Here is an 11,841-nt window from a genome sequence, read left to right as displayed (position 1 = left end):
GAGGAATTTTGAAACATTCACAAATATATGTAAATTAAACAATATGACCAACCAATGGATGAAGAAGAAATTAAAAGGGCAATTAAAAGATATTTAGAACAAATGAAAATGGAAACACAACATACCAAAACTTATGAGATGTAGCAAAAACAGTTTTAAAAGTCGAGTTTATAGCAATAAATGCCTGCATAAAAAAGAAGACAGATCTCAAATAAACAGCCAAACATTGTACCTCAAGGAATTAGGGAAAAAAAAACAATCTGAGCCCAAATTTAGTAGAAAGGAAACAATAAACATCAGAACAGAAATAAATAAAACAGAGACCAGTAAAACAATGCAAAAGATCAGTGAAACTGTTTTTTGAAAAGACAAACAAAATCAACAAATCTTTAGACTAAGAAAAAAATAGAGAAAACATAAAATCAGAAGACATAAAATAAAATCAGAAAGACATAAAATTAGGAGATGTTATAACTGATACAACAGAAGCACAAAAAATCAAAGGGACTACTATGAACAATCTTACATCACCGTATTGGACAACCTAGAGGAAACAAATACATTCCTAGAAACATACAATTTACCAAGACTGAACAATAAAGAAATAGAAAATTTGAACAGAACAATCACAAGTGGGGAAATTGAAATACTGATAAAAAGACTCCCATCAAAGAAAAGCCCAAGACCAGATAATTTCACTGCTGAATTCTACCTAATATTTAGAATGGTAATACAAATTCTACTCAAACTCTTCCAAGAAAATCAAAGAGGAGGGAATACTTTGAAACTAATTTTATGAAGCCAGCATTACCCTGATATGAAATCTAGGCAGTTACACTACAAGAAATGAAAATTACAGACCAGTATTTCTGATTAACATAGATGTAAAAAGTCCTCAACAAAATATTAGCAAACCTAATTCAACAACGCAATAAAAAATCATATACTATGATCAAGTTGGATTTATCTCAGAGATGCAAGGACACTTCAACTTATGGAAATCAATAAATGTTATATACCACATTAACATTATGTAGGCCAAAAGCCATGTGATCATTTCAATAGATGAAGAAAAAGTATTTGTCAAAATTCAACATCGTTCAATAATAAGAACCCTTAACAAATTAGGTATAGAAGGAATGTACCACAACACAATGAAAACCACATATGAAAAACCCACAGCTAACATTACAGTCAATGGTAAAATGTTGAAAGCTTTTCCTTTAAGATCAGTAAGAAGACAAGGATCTCTACTGTCACCTCTTCTAGTCAGTGTAGTCCATTGACTTCATATGTAAGTCCTAGCTAGAGCAGTATAGCAAGAGAAAGAAATGAAAGGCATCACAATTAGAAAGAAAGAAATTAAATTGTCTCTGCAGACAAAATGATCTCAGAAAAGAAAACCTTGAAGACTTCCAAAAACCTGTTAGAACTTATAAATGAATTCAGTGAAGTTGCAGGACACAAAATTAACATACAGAGCAGAGAGCAAAATGTTGAAATAAAGCCTACATTGTTTGTTCCCCCTGCTGGAACACCAGATTTTAACGACTATCTGCACACAGAAAAGCACTGTCACAAGAACCAAAAATCAAGAGAGCAATCACAGTACCTGGTTTTAACTTTGCATTGTGGAAAGAGGCATTGAGGAGGGCAGGAGAGATGGTCCTGGTTCACCAGTGCCACCCCTCCCCCATCTCCAGCAGCAGCTGTGTGGTATGGATAATCTCTGCATTTTGGCGAGGGAGAGCACAGCAACTGGGGAGCTTTATATTGAATTCAGTATTGCCCTGTCACAGCAGAGAATAAAGCCATGCTAGGCTAAGCCAGCACCTGTGCGTGGAGGGAGCATTTGGACAAACCCTAGCCAGAGGAGGATTGCCCATCCCAGTGGTTGGAATTGAGTTTCTTGCCAAGCGTCACCATTGTGAGCTGAAGTGCTCTGGGGCCCTAGGTACCAGTTTAGCCACAGCAGGATAGAGCAACAAGCAGGCTCTTGGGGTTGCTGGGTGCAGGACTAGGCTTGTGGACAGCATTTCTGGTCCTGCTCTGGGCCAGGAGGGAGCCCACTGCCCTGAAAGGTGAGTCCTAGGCCTGGCAGCACTCACCAGAAGCTGATGGGAGAGCCTTTGGGCTTTAAGAGAACATTGGTGGTAGCCTGGCAGAATCCCCCCTCCCTCCCCCACCATGGACTGATGTTGGTGGCAGCCACAGGGAGAGGCTCCTCTGCCTATGGAACACAGAAGGAAGAGCAGGAACGACTTTGTATTGTGGTATGAGTGCCAACGTAGCTGCAGTAGAATAGAACATTAAATAAATTGCTAAGGCTTTTGACTCCAATTCCTGGCTTCGAGATGGCATCTCTGGACATGCCCAGGACTAGGGGGAACTGATCACCCTGAAGGGAAGGGCCTTGTGAAAGTGTTGTGCTGTCTTCAGGTCTGACACAATGCAGTCCCAGTGATGGTGGCCACAGTGGTGCTTATATCCTCACACCCTCAGTTCCAGGTGGTTCAGCACAGAGAGAGAGGTTTCATTTGTTTTGTAGAAAGTAAGGGAAAAGAACAAGAGTCTCTCCTGGTAACCCAGATAATTATTCCAGATTTTATCCAAGACAACCAAGGTGGTACCTCTATGAGTCTGGAAAAAGCACAGCATTGTTGAGTTTGTGGCCCAAGTCCCTTCAAATACCTAGAAAGCCATCCCAAGAAGGATAGGTACAAATAAGCCCAGACTGTGAGGACTGTAATAAATACCTAACTCTTCAATGCCCAGACACTGAAGAACATCTACAAGCATTAACACCAACCAGGAAAACATGGCCTCACCAAATGAATTAAATTAAGCAGAAGAAGGAATTAGTGAGCTTAAAGATAGGCTGTTTCAAAATACATAGTCACAGACAAAAGAAAAAATAATAAAAAGTGATGAAGCATGCCTACAAGATCTTGAAAATAGCTTAAAAAGAGCAAATCAAAGAGTTATTGGCCTTAAAGAAGAGTTAGAGAAACACATAGGGGTAAGAAAGTTTATTTAAAGGAACAATATCAGAGAACTTCTCAAACCTAGAGAAATATATTAGTATCCAAGTAGAAGAAGGTTATAGAACACCAAGCTGATTTAACTCAAAGAAGACTACCTTAAGACATTTAATAATCAAACTCTGAAAGGTCAAGGATACAGAAAGGATCCTAAAAGTAGCAAGAGAAAAGAAACAACATAGAACAGAGCTCTAATATGTCTGATAGCAGTCTTTTCAGTGGAAACCTTACAGGCCAGGAGGGAATGTCATGACATATTTAAAGTGCTGAAGGAAAAAAATCCCTTTACCCTAGAATAGTATATCTGGTGAAAATATACTTTAAGCATGAAGAAATAAAGACCTTGCCAAGCAAAAAAAGAGGGGTTTCATCAACTCTGTCCTATAAGAAATGCTAAAGGGAGATCTTCCTTCTGAAAGAAAAGGACTTCTTTTTTTTTTTTTTTTTTTTTTTTTTTTAAAGGTCTTGCTCTGTTACCAGGCTGGAGTGCAATGGCACCATCATGACTCACAGCAGCCTCAACCTCCCAGGCTCGAGTACAGATGGGGTTTCATCACGTTGCCCAGGCTGATTGAAAACTCCTGAGCTCAGGCAACACGCCTTCCTTGGCCTCCCAAAGTACTGGGATTTTAGGTGTGAGCCACTGCACCCAGCCCAAGAAAAGGACTTTAATGAGCAAGAAGAAATCATCTGAAGGTACATGACTTGCTGATAATAGTAAACACATAGAAAAATACAGAGTAGTATAACACAGTACTCATGGTGTGTAAACTTCTCTTAAGTAGAAAGACTAAATGATGACTCAATAAAAAATAACAACTACAACAACTTTTCAAAACATAGACAGTACAATAAGACATAAAGAGAACTAAAAGTTAAATAGCAAGGGAATAAAGTCAAATTATACAGTTTTGGACCGAGTGCAGTGGCTCATACCTGTAATCTCAGCACTTTGGGAGGCCAAGGCGGGCACATCACTTGAGGTCAGGAGTTTGAGACCAGCCTGGCCAACATGGCAAAACCCTGTCTCTACTGAAAATACAAAAATGAGTTGGACATGGTGGCCCAGGCCTGTAATCCCAGCTACTTGAGAAGCTGAGGTAGGAGAATCATGGAGGCTGCAGTGAGCCAAGATGGCATCGCTGCACTCCAGCATGGGTGACAGAGTGAGATTCTGTCTCAAAAACAAAACAAAACAAAACAAAAACCATACAGTTTTAAAAGTATACTTTTGTGTGTTTTTTATGCAATCAGTGTCAAGTTTTCATCAGTTTAAAATAACGGGCTATAAAATATTATTTGAAAGCCCCATGGCAATCTCAAATCAAAAAATCTGCAACAGATACACAAAAAATAAAAAGCATAAAATTAAATCAGACCACCAAAAAAATCACCTTCACCAAAAGGCAGATAGGAAGGAAGAAAACAAGGAAGAGAAGACTGCAAAACAATCAAAAAACAAATAACACATGGCAGGAGTAAGTTCTTACTTATGAATAATAACATTAAATTTAAGTGGATTTGAGTCTCTAATCAAAAGACATAGACTGGCTGAATTAATTTTTAAAAAGGCCCAATGATCTGTTGTCTATAAGAAACATACTTCACTTATAAAGATACACATAGACTGAAAATAAAGGGATGGAAAAATATATTCCATGCCAATGGGAAAAAAAAATGTCAGGAGTAGACATGTGTATATTAGACAAAATAGATTTAAAGAAAAAAAACTATAAGAGGAGACAGAGATGGTCATTATATGATGAAAAAGGGGTCAATTCAGCAAGAGGATATAACTAATGTAAATATATATGCACCCAACACTGGCACATCCAGATATAAAAAGCAAATTATATTAGAGCTAAAGAGATAAGTCCCAATACAATAATAGTAGGAGACTTCAACACTCTACTTTCAGCATTGGACAGCTCTACTAGACAGAAAATCAGTAACAAAAATTGTATTCAATCTTCACTATAGAACAAATGGACCTAATAGATTTCTTGAAGCAAATGATAATGGAAATACAACATACCAAAAGCTATGGGATACAGCTAAAGCAGCACTAAGAGGGAAGTTCATAACTATAAGTGCCTGCATCAAAAAAGAAGAACATCTTCAAATAAACAACCAAATAATGCATCTTAAAGAACTAGAAAAGCAAGAGAAAATCAAACAAAATATTACTAGAAGAAAAGAAATGATAAAAATCAGAGCAGAAATAAATGAATTTAATTGAAGAAAACAATACAAAAGATTAATAAAACAAGAAGTTGGTTTCTTGAAAAGATAAACAAAATTTGCAAACCTTTAGTTAGACTCTGAAAAAAAGAGAGAAGATACAAATAAATGAAATCAGAGATGAAAAAGGAGACATAACAACTGACACCACAGAGATTCAAAGGATCCTTAGTGGCTACTATGAGCAAATTTGGAAAATCTGGAAGAAATGGTTAAACTCCTATACACATATAACCTACTAAGATTCAATCATGAAGAAATCCAAAACTTGAACAGACCAATAACAAGTAACAAGATCAAGGCCATAATAAGACATCTCCTAGTGAAGAAAAGCCCAGGACCTGATGGATTCACTGCTGAATTTTACCAAACATTTAAAAGAAGAATTAATACCAATCCGCCTTAAACTGTTCCAAAAAATAGAGGGAGAGGGAATACTTCCAAGTTAATCCCAGGAGGTCAATATTACCCTAATACCAAAACCAGACAGACACATCAAAAAAAGAAAACTACAAGGCAACATGTCTGATAAATATCAATGCAAAAATCCACAACAAAATGTTAGCAAACTGAATTCAACAATACAATAAAAATACCATTCACCATTACCAAGTGGAATTTATCCACGGATGTAAGGATGGTTCAACATATGCAAATCAATCAATGTGATACATTTTATCAACAGAATGAAGGACAGAAATCATATGATCATTTCAATTAATGTTGAAAAAAGCATTTGATAAAATTCAACATCCCTTCCTGATAAAAATCCTCAAAAAATGAGATAGAAGGAAAACACCTAAACATAATATATGCTATATATTATACACCCATTGATAGTATTATGCTAAATGGGGAAAAACTGAAAGTCTTTCCTCTAGATCTGGAACATGAAAGGTTGCCAACTTTCACCAATGTCATTCAACATAGTTCTGGAAGTCTTAGCTAGAGCAATAAAACAAGAGAAAGAAATAAAAGCCATCCACATTGAAAAAGAGGAAGTCAAATTACCTTTGTTTACAGATGATATGATCTTGTTTTTGGAAAAGCCTAGACTCAGCCAAAAAACTATTAGAACTAATAAACAAATTCAGCAAAGTTACAGGACAGAAAAGTGAAATACCAAAATCAGTAGTATTTCCATATGCCAACAGTGAGCAACCTGAAAGAGAAACTTAAAAAGTGATCTCATTTACAGCAATCACAAATAAAATTAAATACCTAAGAATTAACCAAAGAAGTAAAACATCTCTAAAATGAAAACTATAAAACGCCGATGAAAGGAAATGAAGGGGACACCAAAAAATGAAAAAATATTCCATGTTCATGGACTGAAAATAATCAATATTGTTAAAATGTCCATACTACTCAAAACAATCTAAAGATTCATTGCAATCTCTATCAAAATACCAATGACATTATTCATAAAATGGAAAAAAAATTCTAAAATTTATATGGAATCAAAAAAGACCCATAATAGCGAAAGCTATCCTGAGCAAAAATAATACAATTGGAGGAATCACATTACCTGACTTCAAATTATACTACAGAGCTATAGTAACCAAAGCTGCATGGTAGTGGCATAAAAACAGATGTATAGACCAATGAAACAGTATAAAGAACCCAGAAACAAATCCACACAGCTATAGTGAACTTATTTTCAACAAAAATGCTGAGAACATACGTTGGAGAAAAGACAGACTCTTCAGTAAGTGGTGCTGTGAAAATTGGGTATTCATATGCAGAAGAATGAAAATTGATCCCTATCTCTCACCTTATACAAAAATAAAACCAAAATGGATTAAATATTTAAATCTAACACTTCAAATTATGAAACTACTACAAGACAATTTTGGTATCCTAGTAGTTGATGAGAAAAAGGCCTGTGTGTTTTTTTCCTAAGAAGAGGGAATACTGAGAAAGGGAATTCTCTCCTCTGCCTCTTTCATGGAGGAAGTGTTGAAAGAACACTAAAATTAGAGCCAAAAAGACTGAATGCTGGTTTTACTATCTTAAAGCAGAGAAGCAATTGGCAAAAGCTGCTCTAATAAGCAGGCTCCCACTGGGGCCTGAGGCCAGTAAGACAGAGACCACACATTTAATGTGGAAGACTGTTTGAGAGCCCAAGTCTTTGCTCCCGGTTAGCCACACACTCAGTCTGCTTATGCCCTTCTTGTGAACAGGCTTTCCTTGATGATGAATGTTGGTGATGCTGTGGGGTGTGAGTGAGAGATGGAAGTATAGAAAGATATGCGCTTTCTGTGCCAGCTTTCACTAACAATGAGAAGGAAAAATACAGCATTTGGCTCACTCTGGTTTCCCTCTGGCTTCACACAGGTCCCTGAACGATACTCTCAGTTGCCTCTTTCCCAGGAGGCTGCTGGGATTCATAGATAAACTCCAACATACAATGAAGGATTGTGATGGCTAAAATTGAGGCAGGAGGGCAATTTAATTTCCTAAATTTTCTGCTCTCATCTTAAAATGAAACAGCCCTTCTTCAGCCCCCCATATCTTCTCTGCACACTTTGGTCTTTGTGTCTTTGTGTTTTAAGTTCCTACTGTTTGGAATACCCTTCTGTTCCTTCCTCTCTAAATCTGCCAATCCTCCAAGGCTCAAATGAATTTATTTTCCATAAGTCCTCTCCATCACATAAGTAAACTCTACCTTGAACTCTTCCTCAGGACTCCCATCATAAAGATTTGCATTATCATATAGATACCTTACACCTCTTCAATTGCTTTGGATGTATTCACTTTGTTTTCCAAACTGCACACAAAAAGGGACTAGGCCACAGAATTCTTTTGTATCCAGAACAGAAGGTACATAGTGCTGGGCCCATAAGTGGGCCTTATAGATGCTTGCTTGATTGGCTTTGAGGTGATCTATACCATTAGACAATTAGAATGGGTGGAGCAATGGAGACTCAGAACTCAGGGAAGATGCAAGGATAACCAGCATGAGGGTAATGACAGAAGGAACTGTCAGAGAGCCACCTTCTAGCTATGAGTACATGCCATATCTTGCTTATAGGTGTCCTGTTGAAGTTTCTATTTTATTAGATTGCTAAAGAAAAGAAGCCCTCCTCATAGACACAGAGGGATGAACATGGATGATCTTCAGGGTTCTCAGTCAGAGAAGTCTGAATATCAAAGCAAGCTGTCAACACCTCCTTTCTCACCCTTTGGCTGGTCCATCCCATTCTTGTCTTTGTCAGCTTTGGTATATATAATAATTTGCATGAGGCAAGTGTGCTTCATTCACGGGGATATTGGCAAACCTTGCATAAGAATGGAGCGTGTTTTCTACACTTTACAGTTCACAACACACTTGTGAACTTACTGGAATTCCTGGACCCACCCAAGACTGGAAATGAGGGGTTTAGCATTTTTAATGCATTATAGTATCGTTTCTTGTGATGAGAGTCTCTCTTACCTCAAGAATCAAAAATATGCAGAAACCTACCCAAGTAAGAGTTCATATCTGGAGAATGGGGGCTACTCTAATTTCATTTGGGAAATGTATTAAAGATGAGATTTGACTATGTGGAAAAAATTATCTTGTTATTAATAATGTGGATGCTTGGAAAATGAAAGAGGATTTATAGAATGTCATCCCTACTTGTATTAGTCCTTTCTCACACTGCTGATAAAGACATACCTAAGACTGAGTAATTTACACAGGAGAAAGGTTTAATGGAACTCACAGTTTCATGTAGCTGGAGATTGTGAGGGGAAACCTCACAATCATCGTGGAAGGCAAAAGATACATCTTACATCACAGCAGACAAGAGAGAGAATGAGAGTCAGGCAAAAGGGTTTTCGTCTTATAAAACAATCAGACCTTGTGAGATTTATTCACTAGCACAAGAATAATATTTGGGAAACCACCCCCATGATTCAATTATCTCCCACTGGTTCCCTCCCACGACACATGGGAATTATGGGAGCTATAATTCAAGATGAGATTTGGTTGGGGACATAGCCAAACCACATCATTATGCCCCTGGCACTTCCAAAATCTCATGTCCTCACATTTCAAAAACCATTCATGCCTTCTCAACAGTCCCCCAAAGTCTTAATTCATTTCAGCATTAACTCAAAAGTCCACAGTCCAAAGTCTCAACTGAGACAAAGCAAGTCCCTTCTGCCTATGAACCTGTAAAATAAAAGGCAAGTTAGTTACTTTCTATGTACAACGGGGGTACAGGCATTGGGCAAGTACAGTCATTCCAAGTGGAAGAAATTGACCAAAACAAAGGGCCTACAGGTCCCATGCAAGTCCAAAATTCAGCAGGGCAGTCAAAACTTAAAGCTCCAAAATGGTCTCCTTTGACTCCATCTCTGACATCCAGGTCATGCTGGTACAAAAGGTGGGTTCCCCTGGTCTTGGGCAGCTCTGCCTCTGTGGCTTTGTAGGGTACAGACCCTGCTCCTGGCTGTTTTCACAGGCTGGCATTGTGTCTATGGCTTTTCCCTATGTGCAGTGCAATGTGTCAGTGAACCTACCATTCTGGGATCTGGAGGACGGTGGCTCTCTTCTCACAGCTCCACTAGGCAGTGCCCCAGTGGAGACTGTGTGGGGACTTCAACCCCACATTTCCTTCAACACTGCTCTAGCAGAGGTTCTCCATGAGGGCCCCACCCCTGCAGCAAACTTCTGCCTGGACACCCAGGTGTTTCCATACATCCTTTGAAATCTAGGCAGAAATTCCCAAACCTCAATTCTTGACTTCTGTGCACTGGCAGGCTCAACACCACGTGCAAGCTGCCAAGGATTGTGGCAGCCTCTGAAGCTGTACCCAAGCTGGACCATTGTTCCTTTTAGCCATGGCTAGAGCAGCTGGGATGTAGGGCATCAAGTTCCTAGGCTGCACACAGCATGTGGTGGGGGTCCTGGTTCTGGCCCAGGAAACCATCTTTTCCTTCTAGGTCTCTGGGCCTGTGATGGAAGGGTCTGCTGCAAAGGTCTCTGACATGTCCTGGAGACATTTTCCCCATGTTTTGGCAATTGACATTTGGCTCCTTGTTACTTATGCAAATATCTGTGGCTTGAATTTCTCTTCAAAAAATGGGTTTTTCTTTTCTTTTACAAAGTCAGGCTGCAAATTTTTCAAACTTTTATGCTGTTTCCCATTTAAAATGGAATGCCTTTAACAGCACCCATGTCACCACTTGAATGCTTTGTTGCTTAGAAATTTCTTCCACCAGATACCATAAATCATCTCCCTCAAGTTCAAAGTTCCACAAATCCCTAGGGCAGGGCCAAAATGCTGCCAGTCTTTTTGCTAAAACATAGCAAGAGTCACCTTTACTCCAGTTCCCAATGAGTTGCTCATCTCCATCTGAGATCACCTCAGCCTGAATTTCATTGTCTATATCATTATCAGCATTTTGGTCAAAGCCATTCAACAAGTCTCTAGGAAGTTCCAAACTTTCTCACATTGTTCTGTCTTCTTCTGAGTCTTCCAAACTATTCAAACCTCTGCCTGTTACTCAATTCCAAAGGTGCTTCCACATGTTCAAGTATCGTTTCAGTAATGCCCCAATCTACTGGTACCAATTTACTGTATTAATCTGTTCTCATGCTGCTGATGAAGAAATACCTAAGACTGGGTAATTTATAAAGAAAAAGAGATTTAATGGACTCATAGTTCCACATGGCTGGGGAGGCCTCACAATCATGGTGGAAGGTGAAAGGCATGTCTTACATGGCAACAAATGAGAGAGAATGAGGGTCAAGTGAGGTGATTTCTCCTTATAAAACCATAAGATCTCGTGAGACTTATTCACTACCAGACAACAGTATGGAGGAAACCACCCCCATGATTCAGTTATCACCAATGGGTCCCTCCCACAACATGTAGGAATTATGGGAGTTACAATTCAATATGAGATTTGGGTGGGAACACAGTCAAACCGTATCACTACTTTAACTGCTTATGCTTTTATTTATTGTTATTAATAACAATAGAACTGTTGCACCTATGTATCTTTGTGTGCATGTGTTGAGGAGGTTGAAGGAATGAAGGGATGAGCTGAGGGATGATCCTGACATCCAGGAAAAATCATAAGCTTTATATATTATTCTTGGAAAAACCCACCAATTCATTTATTTATTCACTCAACATTTATTAATGCAATAATTTGTTGAATACTTACTTTGCATCTGTCCTACAATTTAGGGATCTAATAGTACTCCCCCAGGTTATTGTGCTAAACAGAGTAGGTAAATACTAAATATTATATAGTGGCACAAAGGAGAAAATAACATGGAGATGAAATGCAGGTCAGCAAAGGCCTCTCAAAAAAGATATTTAGTTGGATTTTTAAAGGAAATGAAACTTAGTCAATAAGACATTTCAGACAGAGAGAATAGTGCTTGCACAGGCACAAAGGCCCAAAAATGATAAGCACATTCCAAAGATTATATGGAGTCTGGTGAATGGAGAGAAGGAGTATTGATGGGAGAGACTAAGAGTAGTCAAGTCAATCATGGTACGGTGTATATGCCATGGGCAGTGTACTTTTTTTTTTTTTTTTAATCTCACCAGTATCT

Source organism: Macaca fascicularis, chromosome 1 (genome assembly GCF_037993035.2).
Source record: "Macaca fascicularis isolate 582-1 chromosome 1, T2T-MFA8v1.1".
NCBI lineage: Eukaryota > Metazoa > Chordata > Mammalia > Primates > Cercopithecidae > Macaca > Macaca fascicularis.
The sequence above is the reverse complement of the archived record's forward strand: the minus strand, read 5'-3'. Positions refer to the sequence as shown.